Raw genomic sequence first — 19,498 nt, 5'->3', positions numbered from 1 at the left:
ACACGAATCAGAATCACGGGACAGAGAGAAGTGTTGAAAACAAAATGCTCACTTGAGCCATTTTACAGGTAGGATTTAGAACTCTCACAGTTGTTCACTCTGGGTTGCGAGGTACTCTGTAAGTGCTTCCGAGTATGCAGGACACATGGGAGAGGGACTGCAGTGAGATGAAGAAAAGCAGAGTCAAGCCTTCAACAGCTGCTGCTACCTAGGTCAAATAGTGGTTTTATTTGGGCGGGAAAGGGGTTATGGAAAATCCCCCACCTACCCCATTCAAAAGATACTTGTGTAAAGAAGGACGCTAAATAGATCCCATCTGTCTTGCCCCTTCTGATTAGGAATTAGCAACTGTCCAAAACACTGGATAATGAAGGAATCTGATAACCTGACCGAGCTCAACAGGGGAAAAAAGATCTGAGATCTATGGATGGTACATACCACTGGAGTGGGAATAAGGAACATCTGTCTCCATGATATTGATCAGCCATAGTGGGTCTAGATTTGGCATTTCTTCCTCGGATGCAGACACATGACCTAGAATTATGTTTTGTTTATCACATTTAGAGTGTATTGGCTCATCTGCATAGCAGGATGCAAAGGAGGACAGGACAGGACACTTCAATGGGGAGGGGAAAGGGGCAAAACTAAACTCATACCTGAAGAGAGAGAAACAGAACTTTGGGCTCCTCAACAGTCAAGAAACAGCAAGAAGGTAGACCAAGGTATCACTAAATGAGAAATGGCTGGAGAAAGGACTGAAGGGTGAGGCAGGTGTTCACGGGATTAGAATACAATGTTGAGAAGCAGGTTTTCAGTATTTCGGTTTCCATTTGCTATCAGCTTGCTGTCTTTTTCTCTTGTCATTCTCATGTTTCAGTATCCAGTGGTTCTTGGCTTTCTTTCCTTTTCATATATCCCAATGTGCTCTTAGGGAAACCTCTCGCATTGGCCACCCAACTGAGATATTTTGCTACTGTCATTGTCAAAATATACCTGTTTCATCTCTAGGCATTTGGAAATGGCAAGAGAGGTGAAAAACAAGTTTGTCAAATGCCTACTACATTTTTATACCCGACTCTGTAGTGTAGACTTTTAGAACCAGAAATGACCAACAATGTAGTTGAATAGACATTATCAGCTTTTGTTTGCTTGTTGTAATGGAACAAATAGTGAACTTGAAGTCAGAAGGTGTATATTCAAATCCTGTGATTCTGCTGCATGTCATCTGGGTGACCTTGGCCAAGTCACTTAACCTCCCTGAGTCTAGTTTCCTGTTCTATAAAATGAGGATAATAATTCCTGCCTTGCCAACTTCACAATGTTGCTGTGAAGATCAAATGAGATACTGTATGTGAGAGTTCTTTGAAACACTACAAAACACTACACAGATGCAAGCTATTGTTACAAAGCTGAATCCCGGTGGGTTCCTGTATTTTTTGAGCCATACATGCACATGCTGGGTCTGGTCTATCATTATTTCTAAATATGGCTGGTCTATTGGCTTCTGAAGTTTCCACATGAAATATAGTCTGTGTATTTGCTTGAAGCCTCTGCTCTATGTCCTCAAATAATGGGCCATTAAGTGTTACATTCCAAGCCAGCAGAACCAGCATTTCTGACCTTGTACCTGTGACCTGCAGAAGTACTATTGTATCTCAGCGATAAACGTACCTGAACTGCAAGGTGCTTAAAAGATATATTTAGTGCATAGGCATTTCATTTGTCACTGAGCAATTTTACAGTGTCTGATATAAGCTGGAGATTTTATGATCTATAATCAAAGGCTTTTGCAGACACCTCTCCTTAATTTGGATTTGTGGCAGTACTAAAAAATGGGACTTTCATCTTTGGATCCATTTCACTTACTTGGATAAAACAGCCATATATGCTTTTAAGTGCAAGTCACTTAAAATTTCAGACTGTCCTTAGTAACACAGGAACTCTTGACACAAACTTCTGCTATTGACTTAAGGAAAAAAACGTTGTATTTTTGGCCCCTTTGATCACCCTGGAACCTTCTTACACCAGGCTGTTTCACTCCATTAGACCAATGTGCTACAGATCTAATGGTCAAGGGTGGAGGTGGGTATTTCTCCTGTTATAATTATACATAGAGGCTCTATGACTGAAAGATCCATAGCATAATGGAGATAGACTCTAAGAACGTTAGAACTAGTCAAGAACTTCCAGAGCAGCTCTTTAAAGAGTTCCATTTTACTTACATAAATTCTCAGTCTCAAATAGACTTAGAGGTATACCAAAAGGCACACTTCTATGATTGGTAAAATAAACACTGGAATCAGTATCCGGTTAAAGTATCCTTTCTACAGTACAAAAGACAACCTTTTTATTATAATATGAGTAACATACCCATTTCTGCACATGTTCATAAATTCCTACAGATAATTTGAGCCATGAAATCTTGCTAGATGGCAGGTATCACCTTTTCCTGCCCCATTGGAAATGTCATGAAATAATGGAGAAGTATTCCTTCCTTCTGCAAACTACTGAAGAAGTTAGATCTACATAAGGGCTCTACCATATATTTACCACCATTATGTGAAGAGATTGCATGCATTTACAAACTGAGAAAAACCAAGCGACCTCAATCACAAGAGCCATTCTTCCTTTTCTTTCACATTTTACTCCTTTTGTTAAGCTAAAATATAAAGCCTTGTGATGAAATTAATTTTGTGTCCATCTCTCAGCTTTCCAAGACTCTGCTGCATGATCTACACCTCAGAAGGGGCTAGAAATTCTCTTTCTACTTGGCCTCAGTAAAAAGATCCCCCCTTCCTTCCATCATTTCATGTCTAATGACTCTGGCCCTACTTTGTTGGTTGTAAATCTCATGGCTCACCACCTCTAGAGAAACCAAAGTTCAGCCATCAATAGTCATCACCCCTATCCCATCCACCCTCCAACAATGTGGGAGGGCACTACACAAGTGTGACTAGATGATGAGAATTACTGAATCCATTTGGGATTCTAGCTGCCACAACCTAAGGGTAAAAAACATGTATATTGAAAGGGATTAATGGATTTAAGAAGTATTTAAGGAGATTTTTTTCAGCGATCTGAAAAAAAATTGTGTCTGTTTTTTAAACAAGCAGAGAGGCTTGGTATTACAAAGTTTGCACCACAGTATGTTCTCAGATGCAGCTAAAATATTTCTTTGGTGTCATGTTGCCCCTGCCTCGTGTCTGAATACACCTTGGATGGGGGAAGATGGCAGGAAGAGGAAAAGAAGAAAGAATAGCAAGTGCACCAAGATCAGTCCTACAGCTGGGCGAGCCCTGCAGAGCCGCCACTTACAACACACTGCTTACCGGTGCCAGAGCATGTACATACCTCAAGGCCTTCACCGTTCTGCTTCCCAGGCCAAGTATCATCCCCCAGTGTCTGCGCCTATGCTGTGCTCTCATTGATGGGTATTAGACGTGCTGGTCTTCCCTGAGCAGTGGCTAATGTGAGCCACACCCATATCAAGAAACTGAGATGCCACTTTCTCATAGAATTTTTCCATTCCTTCTTCATCTTAAGTGTCTCCCTACTGCCTGGAACTTAATAATGTTTCTCCTTATGTTGATGGGACAAATCTAGTAAGAGACCTGGATGGCTCCATGATGTCTCAGAAGCTAAGCCATTTTCAGGCACAACTTTATCAGCACCTCAACACAAAGGAGGTTTTCCCTTGGCTAGAGCTCAAAATTGGGTCTTAAGCCAGACTGTGACCAAGCTCATAGTGTGTAGATGCCAACAGCGAGAAAGGGGATGCCTCTCCTCTACAGGGGATGAAGGAAAATGAAATTAAAATGGGATTTGGCACAGTGTCCCCCACACCTGAGCAAATGATAAGCATTTTAAGGAAAGACCGAATACAACAGAACACAAGGAGATGTAAGGCACAGGGAGAAACTCTTCAGGTGGCCAGATTCTCTTAGAAGTATTTAGTCAGTGAGTTGTTTAGAAGATACTTTACTTCCTGAGTAGCCTTAGGTCCAAAATGACTTGGAAAAACGTAAGAATAAAATAATTAAAAGAAGAACCATGGAGCTGTATGTCAGAAAACATAATTCAACTGCCTTATTGTAAGTACAAGTCCTGCAGTGGATGAGCCTTCAGGGTTGGACTGATTCAGACCTGGCTCACTTCTACTGTCCCACTTGCTTTCATGGTGCCAACATGATCCTAGGACGAGATTCTCCAATGAGGACAGATTTGTTGCTAGAGTTCCAGGTTTCAGATCTGCAGAACCACCATCATCCTCAAGGAGATAAAGAGAACTTTTTCCCCTCTAGTATCCCTAGTAAAAGTTCTGAAATTAACTCTGTTTAGATTGCTTAAAACAGATGTTTAATGAGTGTGGCCAGGAGAATAGAATGTGCTGATCGGTTTTTAACAACCAGTTCTCTAAACAGGGGCAGAGGTAGAGTCAGAGCTCTTTAAAGAATAGGGTCCAACAGGAGGGGGGAGGGGTAGACACCCCAAATAAAATTTGATTTATTTTCAGAAGAGGTGGTTGGTGAGAGTAGGGGAAGCGATCGATTCTGGGTAAGCAGCCAACGATATCTACTCTTATCTATGTTGTTATTAATGGAAATAATAACAAGATAACAAAACAATAATAACTAATTTATTTGGGAGGAAAGTTTGGTATCTGTATCAGGATTTTAGATGTTTATTCATTTTGCCACAATTCTATTCCTAGCGATTTCTGCCTGACAGAAATACAAGTGTGCAGACATTTAAGTTTAAGACTATAGGTGATTTTTCTTTTTACTTGATATATTAATTTAAAAAAAAAAATGAAACCTGAATTCATTCATTTAACAAGCATCATTGAGTACCTACAATGTGCTAGCACCACTTAGGCCTGGGAAAAGAGAGTTAACAACAGAGCTACTATCTTGGCCTTCATGGAGTTTATAATCTAGGGAGCTTAGAGTCTGTGACTAAATACATAGTAAAATAGATTTGTGGGTTCTGACTTAGAAGAATGTCTGTAGTATTTTGATAAGTGATAATAGGCAAGTTTCAAAATATAATATGCTATAATTTTAGTTTTTAAATGAGTGGTACATGTTTATCTAAAACTAATTTACAAAATGAGCACCAAACTGCTAACCAAAAGTTATTCTACAATAAGTGAGGAAAGGGGGAACTTTTTCTTATCCTGTATCCACTCTGTACTGGTTGACATTTTTTCAATAGGTATGCAGAAATTTTGTAATACAAAAGTCTCTAAAAGGAAAGAAAAATATCCAATCAGCCATACTGGTACTGACTTTGGTATGGAGAGCACCAAAGTAGGAAGAAGAAGATAGAGGAAAAGGGGGGTAGTAGGAGGAGAAGAGACTCAATATATAAATGAACAATGGCCAGATCATATATAAAAAACAGAACTTTGACCTGTACCTGAAGCCACCTGCATAGGAAACCAGCCCCCTTACCTACAGCAAACAAGCCAGGAAGTCAGCTTCTATAACCAGACTTACAGGAAGCCAGATTGCTATCTCTATTGACAGTCCGGGAATCTTAACAATATTTTCTGTGATAACTGGCCCAAAATGGCAATTTGTTTCTGACAGCTTCCCTAACTTTTATCCCTGTTTCTTTCTCTTTTTTTTTTTCTCCTTATATTTTATTTATTTATTTGTCAGAGAGAGAGCACACAAGCAGGGGAGCTGCAGGCAAAAGGAGAAGCGGGCTCTCTGCTGAGCAAGGAGCCTGATGTGGGGCTCCATTCCAGGACCCCGGAATCATGACCAGATCCAAAGGCAGATGCTTAACTGATTGAGCTGCCCAGGTGTCCTCTTTTGTCCCTGTTTCTAACTTAAAACCAACCAGAGAAAATTAAATATGCACTGTTAGCCAATCACACAGATGTCCTGCTTCTGGGTCGCCCAACCACAGCCTCCCTATGCCAATAGCCTCCAATCAGGGCACACCTGAAGCCAACCCCTTTTTTCCACCATAAAGTTTTCAAAAGTCCTCTGCCTTCCTTTGAGTCTCTGACCAAATGCCAAGTAAAGCAGCTGACTCCCTCGCTATAGAAAGCACAAAACTAATAGCCTTTGCTTTTCTCATTTGTTTGGTCTTCATTTATTTCCACAAGAACAAGAAGACAGAGAAGGAGAAGAAGAAGAGGGGGAGGAAGGAGTCACAACACTTGATTTAACATAATTTATAAGTTTACTGAGAAGATAAATCCATCAGGCCTGAAACAATGAGAGAAATATCATAGAGGACAGACTCAAAGACTAAACAACTATATGGCTCGAACTGTAACTTATTTGAAATTCAGGAGAAAAGTTCTGTGGACTACAACACCCATGGATCAAGTCAGGCCTTTATCTAAAAAATAAGAACAATAACAGCACTTTCTCCTTGGGCTATCAGGGAAATCGTATCTTCAGTGTCCTTTTGGAGAGAGATGCCATAATCAAGACCTGATATTCATACTCATTGCCTACCAAAGAGGAACAAAATGGAATGCTTGACTCCTAGATTATGATCTTTCTCACCACGCCTCCCCCTTTTAGTCTTACCTAAGTCTGTGACTTTATTGAGAATTCCATTCATTGCTTCAGGGAAAAGGCTAAAAAAATAAAGTCCTGGACTCAGGAGCTGACTAGCAAATCAAAGTATTTGTATTATTTTTAATGTAAGCCTGAACTATGTGGTGGAGGGGACTGAATTCATGTACTCTGGTGTATTATAATGATTCTCTTTTTATTATCAACATTCAGACATGATACATTGTGGGGGGAAAGTGAGGCTTTGGGATTCAAATAGCCCATAATTCCTTGGTCATGAGCTCCCATTGCACAACGCAGGGCAATGAGACAAGAACACTTATCGCACTAAGCCAAAATTGTTGCTGGGCATTCTACTTCTCAATTCTATAATATCCATGGGAAGAGGTGCCTTTTTCACCCTGTACTATCTTATCCAATGTATAGAGAACATCAAACTGGCCATTTTTCATCTCTGTGCATTTTTCTTTTTTTTTTTTTTAATTTTATTTATTTATTTGACAGAGAAAGAGATCACAAGTAGGCAGAGAGGCAGGCAGAGAGACAGGAAGAAGCAGACACCCCACTGAGCAGAGAGCCCAAAGCGGGCCTTGATCCCAGGACCCTGAGACCACAACTGGAGCCGAGGGCAGAGGCCCAACCCACTGAGCCACCCAGGCGCCCTGTGAATGTTTTAGATGAATGAAATTTTGAATCAAATCCTAATTTCCATTTACTAGCTACAATCTTGGGAAAGATATTTAATTTCTTAAAGCTCAATTCCATGATTTACAAGAGGAATTAAATAACACTCAGTTTAAGACTGTTCAGAGGATTGGGGTGTCTGAGTGGCTCAGTCGGTTAAGTGTCTGTCTTTGGCTCAGGTCATGATCCCAGAGTCCTGGGATCAAGCCCTGCATCGGGCTCCCTGCTCAGGAGGAAGTCTGCTTCTCCCTCTGCCTGCTGCTCTCCCTGCTTGTGCTCTCTCTATCTCTCTCACTCTCTAAGATTGTTCAGAGGATTAAATGAGAAAATATAAAATAAATAGAACATTAAATATTGCTTGTATCTTTTTTCTCCTCTCCTCAAGGAAGAGGTTGCTTAGTATCTTCTAGATCCATCTACAAAGGGAAAAGGAAATATATTTAAAGATTTTATTTATTTATTTGAGAGGGAGAGGGAGTGGCAAGGCAAGGTGAGGCAGAGGGAGAGGGAGAGAGAGAATCTCAAGATGACTACGCTGTCCAGAACCTGACACAGAGCTCTATCTCACAACCTTGAGATCATGACATGAGCAGAAACCAAGAGTCCCACACTTAAACCACTGAGCCACCCAGGTGCCCCTGGAGGAAGGAAATATATTTAAATCACTGCATTTGCAACATTAGAATTTCTTGCCATCACGACAACAAAACCAAGAATGTACTATTGAGGAAAGTTGGTAGACATTTTTAAAAGAAGATGAAAATATAAGGAAAAGAGCTGACATTTTAGGGCCAATGTTCTATTTTCATCTTAGAAAAAGCTTTCTGAAGTAGAGAGAATAGAAAACTTTCTCAGACTCTCAGGCTTCATAAGCTAGTGGCCATTTCTGCTAAAGCTAGTAAAAAGATAATTAATGCTGGAGAAATAAATACTCCTAAGATTATTTAACATTTGCCTCCATCTGATCTCCAAAACTGGAGGAGCATGTCTACAAAAATCTGATTTTTTTTTTTCTTTCTGTGAGCAGAGGGTTGGCAACAAAGTGATTTGGAATTACCATCTTGCTGTGACACTTCCTTATGATGTTACTTTGGGCAAGGGTGAAGGAAAAGAAAAAGAAACCTAACATTTATATAATTTATTTCAGTCTCTCCCCTCATAAGGAAGGATCTTTCCCATTTTTTTAGAAGAGGACCTTGGGGCTTAGGGAAGTGACTTCCCAAGGCCACATAGCAGACAAGATGGATAAGTAAGGTTTTGTTTTGTTTTGTTTTTGTTTTTTAAAGAGATTTTATTTGTTTGTTTGTTTGTTTATTTATTTATTTGACAGAGAAAGCACAAGCAGGGAAAGCGGCAGGCAGAAGCAGAGGGAGAGGGAGAAGCAGGCTTCCCGCTGAGCAGGGAGCCCGATGCAGGGCTGGATCCCAGGCCCTGTGATCGTGACCTGAGCCAAAGGCAGATGCTTAACAACTGAGCTATCCAGGCACCCCAGTAAGTAAGGTTTGACTCCAAGTGTGTCTGGCATAACCGCGTTCCTCAACCAACTTTTATTTTTAACTATATCATATGGCTATTTGTAGTTTACTTTACTGGCTCTTTTCCTAATCTGTTGAACAATGTGATGACATTACATGTTGTAATTTTATTTTCCCTGTAGGAAGAAGGTCTTATTTTTCATCTGAAAAGCTATACATTTTAGCACTTGTTGGTCTAGTATAAATACCAATTTTGTTTTTATTAATTAAACTCAGAAATTAACCCAACTAGGAGAAAAGATAAAAAGGAATCTGAAAATATGAATGTGTCTGAGATTTATTTACCCCTTAATTCACCTATAGGCAAATGTTTATTGAGGGTCTTTTACTTATCAAATAATATTCTTAAGTAGTGGCATGGAGAGACTTGTTACAACTGTGATCTGTGGACCAATGCCAGTGTCACCTCTTGGGAGGGTATTAGAAATGGAGAAACTTAAGACACAACCCAAGCCTCAAAAATCAGAATACACATTTCAAATAAAATCTTCAGTTGATTCATATGTACATTCAAGTTGGATGCGCACTGTAAAGTAAACAAGATAGTCATTGGCCTTTTTTTTTTTTAAAGATTTTTATTTATTTATTTGACAGATCACAAGCAGGCAGAGAGGCAGGCAGAGAGAGAGAGGAGGAAGCAGGCTCCCCACTGAGCAGAGAGCCCGACACGGGGCTCGATCCCAGGACCCTGGGATCATGAACTGAGCTGAAGGCAGAGGCTTTAACCCACTGAGCCACCCAGGTGCCCCGTCACTGGCCTTTAATTAGGGGGAAAAAAAAAAAAGAAAATTAAGAAAAAATATAGCCAGTCTTTTGTTTAGGTAATACAGACAAAAGTACTTAATTATATATTTATTGATCTGTTATGATAATATGATTGTATTATAATTGGACTAATTCTCAACACTGGATTATCCACTTCGGGGGGAAGCTGAGCTGTTGGTACTCTTATCATGAACATCCTCAATTCTCCCGTTCATTCAACAGATTTTTTAAAATATTTAATTACTTCTTGGGGCACCTGGGTGGCTCAGTGGGTTAAGCCTCTGCCTTCAGCTCAGGTCATGATCTCAGGGACCTGGGATCAAGCCCTGCGTCAGGCTCTCTGCTCGGCAGGGAGCCTGCTTCCCCCTCTCTCTCTGCCTGCCTCTCTGCCTACTTGTGATCTCTGCCTGTCAAATAAATAAATAAAATCTTTAAAAATAAATAAATAAATAAATAAATAAAATATTTAATTACTTCTTGATTACAAAGATTTAAACAATGGGGGGAAATGGTCCTAGGTAACATTTATAGTAGCATTTTGGAAACCATGATTAACTTAACCAGAACGAATTGCTGGAAAGCACTGCAGAGCTATCAAAAGTGCCACTGTTGGGACACCTGGGTGGCTCAGTTGGTTAAGCAGCTGCCTTCGGCTCAGGTCATGATCCCAGCGGCCTGGGATTGAGTCCCACATTGGGCTCCTTGCTCAGCAGGGAGCCTGCTTCTCCCTCTGCCTCTGCCTACCACTTTGTCTGCCTGTGCTCACTCTCTCAGACAAATAAATAAATAAATAAATAAATCTTAAAAAAAAAAATTGTCACTGTTATGGTGTCTAGGGATGACACCTACCATTTTTTCTTTTTTTTTTTTCATTTTATTTTATTTCTTTTCAGTGTTCCAGAATTCACTGTTTATGTACCACAAGCAGTACTCCATGTAATATGTGCCCTCCATAATACCCATCACCAGGCTCACCCAACCCCCCACCCACCTCCCCTCCAAAACCCTCAGTTTGTTTCTCAGAGTCCACACACTCTCATGGTTTGTCTTCCTCTCCGATTTCCCTCAACTCACTTCTCCTCTCCATCTCCCAATGTCCTCCGTGTTATTCCTTATGCTCCACAAGTAAGTGAAACCATATGATAATAGACTCTCTGCCTGACTTATTTCACTCAGCATAATCTCTTCCAGTCCTGTCCATGTTGATACAAAAGTTGGGTATTTATCCTTTCTGATGGAGGCATAATACTCCATTGTATATATGGACCATATCTTCTTTATCCATTTGTCTGTTGAAGGGCATCTTGGTTCTTTCCACAGTTTGGCGACTATGGCCATTACTGCTATGAACATTGGGGTACAGATGGCCCTCCTTTCCACTACATCTGTAATTTTGGGGTAAATACCCAGCAGTGCAATTGCAGTGTCATAGGGAAGCTCTATTTTTAATTTCTTAAATTCTTAATTTCTTAAGGAATCTCCACACTGTTTTCCAAAGTGGCTGCACCAACTTTCATTCCCACCAACAGTGTAAGAGGGTTCCCCTTTCTCCACATCCTCTCCAACACATGTTGTTTGCTGTCTTGTTAATTTTGGCCATTCTAACTGGTGTAAAGTGGTATCTCAATGTGGTTTTGATTTGAATCTCCCTGATGGCTAATGATGATGAACATTTTTTCATGTGTCTATTAGCCATTTGTATGTCTTCTTTGGAGAAGTGTCTGTTCATGTCTTCTGCCCATTTTTTGACATGACTATCTGTTTTGTGTGTGTTGAATTTGAGGAGTTCTTTATAGATCTTGGCTATCAGCCCTTCATCTGTAGTGTCATTTGCTAATATCTTCTCCCATTCCGTGGGTTGCCTCTTTGTTTTGTTGACTGTTTCCTTTGCTGTGCAGAAGCTTTATATCTTGATGAAGTCCCAAAAGTTCATTTTTGCTTTTGTTTCCTTTGCCTTTGGAGACATATCTTGAAAGAAGTTGCTGTGGCAGATGTTGAAGAGGTCACTGCCTATGTTCCCTTCTAGACATCTACCATTTCTTACTTAGAAAACACTTTTTTTCTGTCATGCACATGATGAGATAAAGCAGCCTTTTCTGGCTCTTCACATGGAGGCTTTGGATAGTTACATATTCTGGAATACAGTTGGTTAAATGAAATATTCATTTTATCATTCAAAATATAGACTGTAAATGCACCCAATGCCCACTGGGAAGCATCCAAGAAGATAAATTATTGGGAAAAGCAGATTTTGCCTTCTTCTTTTCTCTGGTCTCTACACTTTCCAAATCCAAGCTTTTTTTCCCCTTTCCTTCCCCTTTGAGAGCATTTTAAGAAGATAAATACAGATTTATCATTTTTAGCCCAAATGTATGTTTTCAGAATAAGTTGTGGTTCTGTCTGCCAGCAATAGGCACCCCTGTGTTCACTAGTAAAATTCCGCCAAACCCTGTCCTCATGGGCACCTTTGCACTCTAATTGCCAAAAAGGAAGGAAAAAAAGCTTCACATCAAGTATGTGGCACCCACGGGATAGAAAAGCAAAGAATATGCACATGAACAGTAACATTTTTCAAAAAAGAAACATAATTTCCTGGAGCAATGATAGGTGAATGGATTTTTCTAGAGATATTTGCTCTAAATTCTAGGCATTAATAACATCACTGTCCTGGATAGAAATTTGCACACACAGGGCCTCAAAACAGTAGTCATGGTGACACCCAGATATCAACCCTAAGGATCAGACCCAGGGGAGGAAACAGGGTGGCCTTGCAGACATGTCCTCGCAGCTCCACTGCACATCCCCAGGAAGCACCGCCCACATGGACTCCAGTATAAATGGCATCTCTCCAGGTTGTATGGCATGGCCACTGGCACCAGGCTTCCTCCTCAGTAACAGTCCTCTCTTTCAACAGAAAAGTGTTAACACTTCAGTCTGACATTCCACCTCCTCCCACCCTCCCATCCTTACCACAACTAGATCTAAATTGGGTGAAATGGTATAAAATTTCATAGAATATCTCTTTTCTTCCCATTTCTTCTTTTGGTCAAGGCCACCTAAAATGTACTCCCAGTTTTTTTTATCTAAGTTGGCTCTCCTCTAGGACATCCAAAAGAGTGAGCAAGAGAAAGAGAGAGAGAGAGGGAGGGGGAGAGAGGAAGGGAGGGAGAAAAGTAATATTTGAACACTTTGGCTTCTCTTTTGTTTATTCACCTTTGAAATCCTATAAAAATGGTGGAATGACCAGTGAATAAAAAAGATATATCTGGTAAACAAGGTAAGTGTCTTGAGCTTCTGCAAATCTCAGACTATGGCATAAATCTGCAAACAAGACTGTCTCACCAGTTATAAATTTCATGTGGAAGTTCCGGTGGTGTTTGGAGGACTCTGCAGATATCCACCACAGATGAAGTTGATGATCAAAGTTTCTGTTCTTTCTACACTGATTGGGGTACATCTGAATTCATTTTGTAAATGTATTCTTTTTATTTTTTATAGAGATTATATTATTTTAAATATCTCATTTACATGGGTGTAGCAACTTCCTCCATTTTCAATAAGCAATGAGAATAGGTACTCAAAGATGTTTGAGTAAATGAGATTGTGAAACACTGTGCTAGAAATTCATTGCAGCAGGAGTTTCCTGAAGGAAAATTTAAGACAAAGGTTTAATTATTGAAAAGTTAAACATATAATTGAGATTTCAAAACCATATCCAGTTAAATTGATAACTGAACCTATGCCAAATTCCACATAGACAACAAAGTAGACAGTGGGCATAATGATGCTCTAAGAATTCAAGATGCAGAAATCATGGGGAGCCAAAAGATCAGGAAGTTCTCCCAGGAAGAGAAGTCTTAGCTACCATTTGATGAATGTGTAAAATTTGCTATAAACCATGATGATTTCCATATACCCGTTTAAAAAGAGTTTGATCTTACTGGCTGAGGAATGTTCATTTAAAAAGGGCCAAAAACCCAAAGATTTTTATATGTCACCATAATATGTACCAACATGAGCGCAGATTTTGCTTTACAAATGTAAGACATATGAAGATGCTTTTCCTTTTTTTTTTTTTTTTTTAGAGTGAAGCAACTCCCTGAAATCACAACTGCCGTTCTCTGAAGATAGATTATACTTTTACCATTTATCCTTGTTTGGATTCAGGACACATGATGGAACGTAGAAATTGGTGCTGAATATTATCAGGCTTTCCAGACAACTTTAAAGTGTGTGTAATCTAATTAGCAGAGAGGAAATGTCAGAAATGATGTCAGGACTCAAGGAAGATGGGAGCATTCCTGATTAGAATTCTTCTAAAAATTGGTGTAGTCAATAAGCACGTATGTCGTAGTCTTCTTAGAATCAGCCTAATCAATAGACACATGCACAGTGATCAGTTTAACATTTTTAAATGTAGCACTGGTGTAAAATAAATTCATCGTACTCCAAGTCCATCTATCTCTCCTCAACCCATTTTAAACCCGCCCTTGATCCAGGTCTCCAAACAATGATCATACTGGAAAAAGAAACAAAAATTTTGAGTGTACTTATTTTTCTAAAATCATGGCTTTGAAGGCTCTATGTGTTGCCCAAGCAATACAAAAAGTATCTACACACCCTGAGTTCTGGTAAAATAAATCTGCACAATGAGAGTGTGTGTGTGTGTGTGTGTCCTTTTTAAAGGCTTGTCTCTTTAACAATAGCATTTCTGTAATGATTTAATGATGGGTGCTGATAGTTAGGGGTTGCCTTCTCCCCGAACAGTATGAATAAAGCAATAGGGCATCTGTGATATGCAGACTTATAAATCTCAAGACAACAAGGGTCATTTGGGTTTCCCATTGCTCACAAAGCACCATTTATATTTCCCTTATGTTTTATTTATTTGTTGGAGTGTTTCAATGCACTTTTTTATATTTCCTTTACTTTTGAGGGCATTGACCCATCTCTTTCTTAAGAGCATAAAGAATGAGAACAGAGATTAAAAAATAATAATAACTCCACATTAGGCTCTTCACTTCCCTTCAGTCTTCGGTGAAAATTTAATAACATTTGAAACCTGATTCTATCCTTCATGTCCAGGAGGGTGTTAGTAACTTGCCCTTTTATTTCCCCATCCAGTACAAATTCTTTCTTTTCTAAAAGAAGATTAGCCAGCAATTGGGCAAAACAATTTTATTCCACTTAGAAATGGCCCTTGGAGAGTGCTCTGTAAGAACTTTCTTCCAGATGGCTCTAGTCCTCAGCCTGGTCCTTGGCAGGGAGGTGTGAGCACACTGACAGAGTAAGCAGGTTATGTGCTCTCTAATCCTGCAACCTGAAGACTCCAGACTTTACCAAATGGATCTGTGCCTCATTGTCCTCCATGGTCTCTATTAGCATCATTTGCTCTCTTGGGATCTTAATCATATAATTGCAATTTTTTTGCCAGGATCTCCGAAAGGAGAGACTAGGAAAGGTCCTTTCATAATAGACTAACACCCTAGGGGCAAGATTTCTTAATCAGGAGGTCACCTTGATCTTGGTACTCTAAGCCTCAGTTTCTTCATGTATAAAACTGTGATTAAAAATGCCTGCATTTTGTGGTTGCTGATAAGATGATACGAGATTCAACAGCCTTATAAATGTAAGACACATGATTGTCCCTGCATTTAGTAGATCCTCAAAGACTTTAGTTTCCTTCTCTTCCTCAGGCTTCTGTTATATCTCCACCACAATACTAGCCATGGAAATCCACATAAAATTGGGGAGTTCTTTGGAATTCATGGAAAATGTTAATATTTCTCACATGTGACTAATGAGACCCCTTGAACCAAAGCTGAACTCTAAAATCCTTTTGGAACTTTTCCCCTCCTTATCCATTATTACAGCAGCTCATATCAGAGCATCTGTCAAAAATTGCAGTGGGACACATTTGGCAGTTACTTTCCCGCTCATTCATTTAATGTTATCAATTAAGGGGCAACCATAATCAAAGAACCCATGGTATAAATGAAGATACTGAGCCAAGTGAAGTTTAAAATTAAAAGAAAAAAAAAAAAAAGAAGTAAAATGTCTGTGATACAGGACTCTTGCCATGACAGGGTGCACTCAAATTTGTGACTCAGTGTATCTAACCTGGGTCTCCGAAATGTGACTTTACCATGCGATGAAGTGTAACTAGGTCATAAGGCATGGACCCCAAGGATAGTTTTGCAAATACAAATGTGCAAATGGATTTCTCCGTTCATGGAAGATTACATTAACTTTATCTGTAAGGCTTTAGCAGGTCTGCCATTTTGTTGGGAAAGGGCTTTTCAAAACATCCATGTTTTCTGATCTCTAATACAACTTCCCCTCTCTTTTGTGAGTGACTCTGCCTCTTTCACAGGATGGAGTCGATAAGGGCAATGACCTAAAAAGTACTGCCACCTGAGGTATCCAGGTACATTATCAGCTTAGTGAGAGGGAGGAACAGCCACGTAAGATTCATTGCACATCGGCTGTATCTCACAGCATAGACAGCAGCAGCAAAGTGAGGAGAAGGTGGTCCTGCTTGCCAGCCTCAGAGCTGCAATAAGTGCCCCCTAGCAACAGCAGCCCTGGCTGTGGGGAGGCAGCCTCATGCGATGCCTCCCTCTCCTTCAGAGGCCATGCTCTTCACAATAACAGCCCCCCTTAGCACTAATTCAGATGGTAAAATAACACTGCCTCTGCCCTGCATAATCAAAGAGCAGAAGGCACGTGGTACCAAGAAGCCCGGGCGTGAGGAAGTAATAAATATGTTTCAAGATGACAGTTTCAAGGAGCCTGAGTCCGCACGGCAGAGTTGAAAGCAGACAGCTCCAGATGGCAAAGGTTGCCCAGGAGATGTCTTGGAGACCAGCAGTGTCTGAAAGGAAGGAACAGAACACAGGCCAGGTCTGGATCAGAGGAAAAGCCCCAGAGACGTGAGATGAGATGCGCCTTTTGAAAGAGCTGGGAGAGAATAAGAAATAAGGAAGGGACTGAGCCAGTTCAACCATTCTTGTAATAGGATGAGGTTGCTTTATTTCTGTATCTGAAATCAGTTCCCTTTCAGGGCATTTCTTTTAATTCCACTTTGCTTTATTTAGCCCCTGCCTCTTAAGTTCTGTTTCACAGGGCACCCACACTACATAAATAAAACCACTTTGGAAACTCCCCCCTCAGTCATCTTGGGGGCATGCATGATAGGCAGTGTTGGTATAACTCAGCCTTTTATATATTCTTAACTACCTGACATAAACCCACATTTAAATGTCACCAGTAGCAAAGCCAAGAATAAATTCACAAGCATGCTTGCATTCAAGCACGAGAGCACAAGTGCACACACACACACTAAAAACAAACTTGCCAATTTGCAAATGGGACATCAGAATCCATTAGGACAAAGGTGGCCCTATGGTTTAAAAGAGTAAATAATTGGTTTCTGTCTTGTGTCGTGTTTTAATTAAAGATAGCAATGCAATTTACAATATATCTGGAAATTATTAGAAACCTTTTTTTCCAGAGGCAAAAAGGATCAATACCTTTTTGTCTCGGTGGCATAAAACATCCCAGGTTACTTTGTCCCTGATTCTACCAGCAACTTAGAGTTGAAAGTAAACATTAAAGTGATGAGGGTGAAATCATATTCTGAGAGTAAATGAGGACATTCTGAAATTAGCTAAATTGTTTGCTTCAATAGCTTTTGAGATATCCATCTGGAGCTCTTTGCTCTAGGGATAGGGACAAAGGAAGAGGTAAGAGATTGGGCAAGGGGTAGGGGAGCTTTCTGTTTTTCAAGCAGAACAGTCAAAACTATTAGACAAAGCCAAGAGCTAAAAATCTGTGGAAATGGATGGTGACAATTCATCCCATCTCTGGGAGGAACTAGAACAATGCAGCGAGCTCTGTGTATTTCTCTCCATAAAATGGGTTTTCAAAAATTTGCTGCTGCTTCTTAGGATGATGAAAGCAAAATATCAAGTTAGGGTCTGGGAAGAAAAAAATGCTGCTTCTGTGGGAAATATTTTGAGAAATGACCAAATCCAGAGGCAAGAAGCCTCTTTTTCAGCTGCTAAAATGAGCCTTTTTCCAGGTCTTTCCCACAGAAATGTAACCATCCGATAGCATTTTAGCACACTACACAGAAGTGTAGAAATGGAGAAAATAGAATGACCCTCCAATCATTATCTATAGGACATTACACTGATAAATGGTGGTGTTAATGAACCCAAATGAATTTGAATCCTTTCTCCCTGCAGTTATTTTGATAATACTGGAATCTACTAAAGTACATGGAATTAACAATTAAAGGGGGTTAAGCAGACACTTAATACTTGTTCTATTTTGCACAGTTTGGCAGTAATGCATCTGCTGTAATCAGGGTTTTTATTTCTCTTTGAGAAAAAAAAAAAAAAAAAGGAAATGTTTATGTTTTGGAAGCAAAGCCTCCAGGATCTGTGGCTCCTCCGTGCAGACCTGGCACGTAACTGTTTGCCTTGTGTGTGTTGGTGGCCTCCCAGGCACGGCTGGCCTGTCTGGCTTTCTCCTTTTGCAACAGCTCCACCTTTGGGCTTCTAAAGGGAAAGGTCTTTTTTGCTAAAGGATATGAAAACCCCTAACAACTAGAAATATGCACTCCATCCTCAAAACCTTTTGTTCATGAAACTAAAACATAAATTCATTTCCCCCCTCAGAAAGAGAGACACAAAGAAAAGGGAAGAACTGGGAAAAGAAAAGAAGACTGACACAGGAGATAGGAGAGAGCAAGAGAGAAAAGAGGGAAAGAGAAGAGGGAAGGAAATCAGGAAAACAAGGGGAAAGCATCCTTTCTTGACCAGAGGAATATGCAGCAGGTCGTGGAATCATTCTTTGGTGCTTTCCTGCCTGGACTGCTGACTTCTGGAAGGCTGACACTGACCCAGGGTCCCAGATTCCTGTTCCAGACTTCCTCGGCTATGCCATTGTCCTATTGCTTGTTTATAAATCATAGCACCAGTTTCATGAATGAGAGACTGAGAGAAATTGTGGATTTCTGTGAAGCCTATTTTTTAAAAAATGAGAATTAAATATAATGTTTGCACTTTGGTAAGACTCTTACTATTTCTTTCTGAATGTGAAATAGTCTTGGATTCTTTTCGGACAGGTATGGCTTCACTCCCAGGAAGCATGACCCTGGCTAACTAGGGATGGACACAGTGGGGGCTGGGGGGATGACACAGAGAGACTTCTTAAATTCCACTGTCCACTCAATCCCAATCTTTAGATGTATGAGGATGAGTCAGTAAGTATCCTGGGAACACACAATCCATAGCTCAGTTGGCAAGGCTGGCAAGCTAAGCAAATCTTTGTCTGGAGAGATTAGTTTGGGTCTTTTAGTATGAAAAGATCAGAGAAAAATATAAACCCAAAATTATGTGTCTTCAATGAATTTATATTTTTTATAACCAAATCTATGAAGTTATGAGGGAAAAAAAAAGTGTTGCAAATAGAGTGGAAAGGATACTTTGACACCTCAGATTAACTCCAGAATCTAGGCAATTCCATGCACTCTGCTGTGGAGCTTTTAATTCTGACCTTCATAGCTTCGAATTTGGGTTAGCTCTCATCTAACTACTTGCTATCTCTTCTCTGAAAATCACCTTGCATAGTTCATCCAGATCCAAAATCCAAAAGTGCCTCCTTCAATAAATAACTCCCTGCTCAAAATCCTCTGAGTTCTTTGCATTGTTCACAGATTCAACTTCATATTTCTCAGGCCTAATACCAGGGTCTTTGCAGGACTGCTCCTAAAACTCTCTCCCAATAATCCCATACAGGAACAGTCCTTTCTAGTCAGAGTAGGCATTCTATGCCTCAACCCCAAGACCACTGGGGCTTCCCTGATAAACCCATTCCATAAAGCATCCCTCTTATAAATCTGTGGTTCTTATAAATCTGTGGTTCTGATTATATAAGCACCCACTGAGGTATATACTTTAGAGGGGA

The sequence above is a fragment of the Lontra canadensis genome, unplaced genomic scaffold (assembly GCF_010015895.1).
Source record: "Lontra canadensis isolate GAN:19392208 unplaced genomic scaffold, GSC_riverotter_1.0 scaffold17, whole genome shotgun sequence".
NCBI lineage: Eukaryota > Metazoa > Chordata > Mammalia > Carnivora > Mustelidae > Lontra > Lontra canadensis.
The sequence above is the reverse complement of the archived record's forward strand: the minus strand, read 5'-3'. Positions refer to the sequence as shown.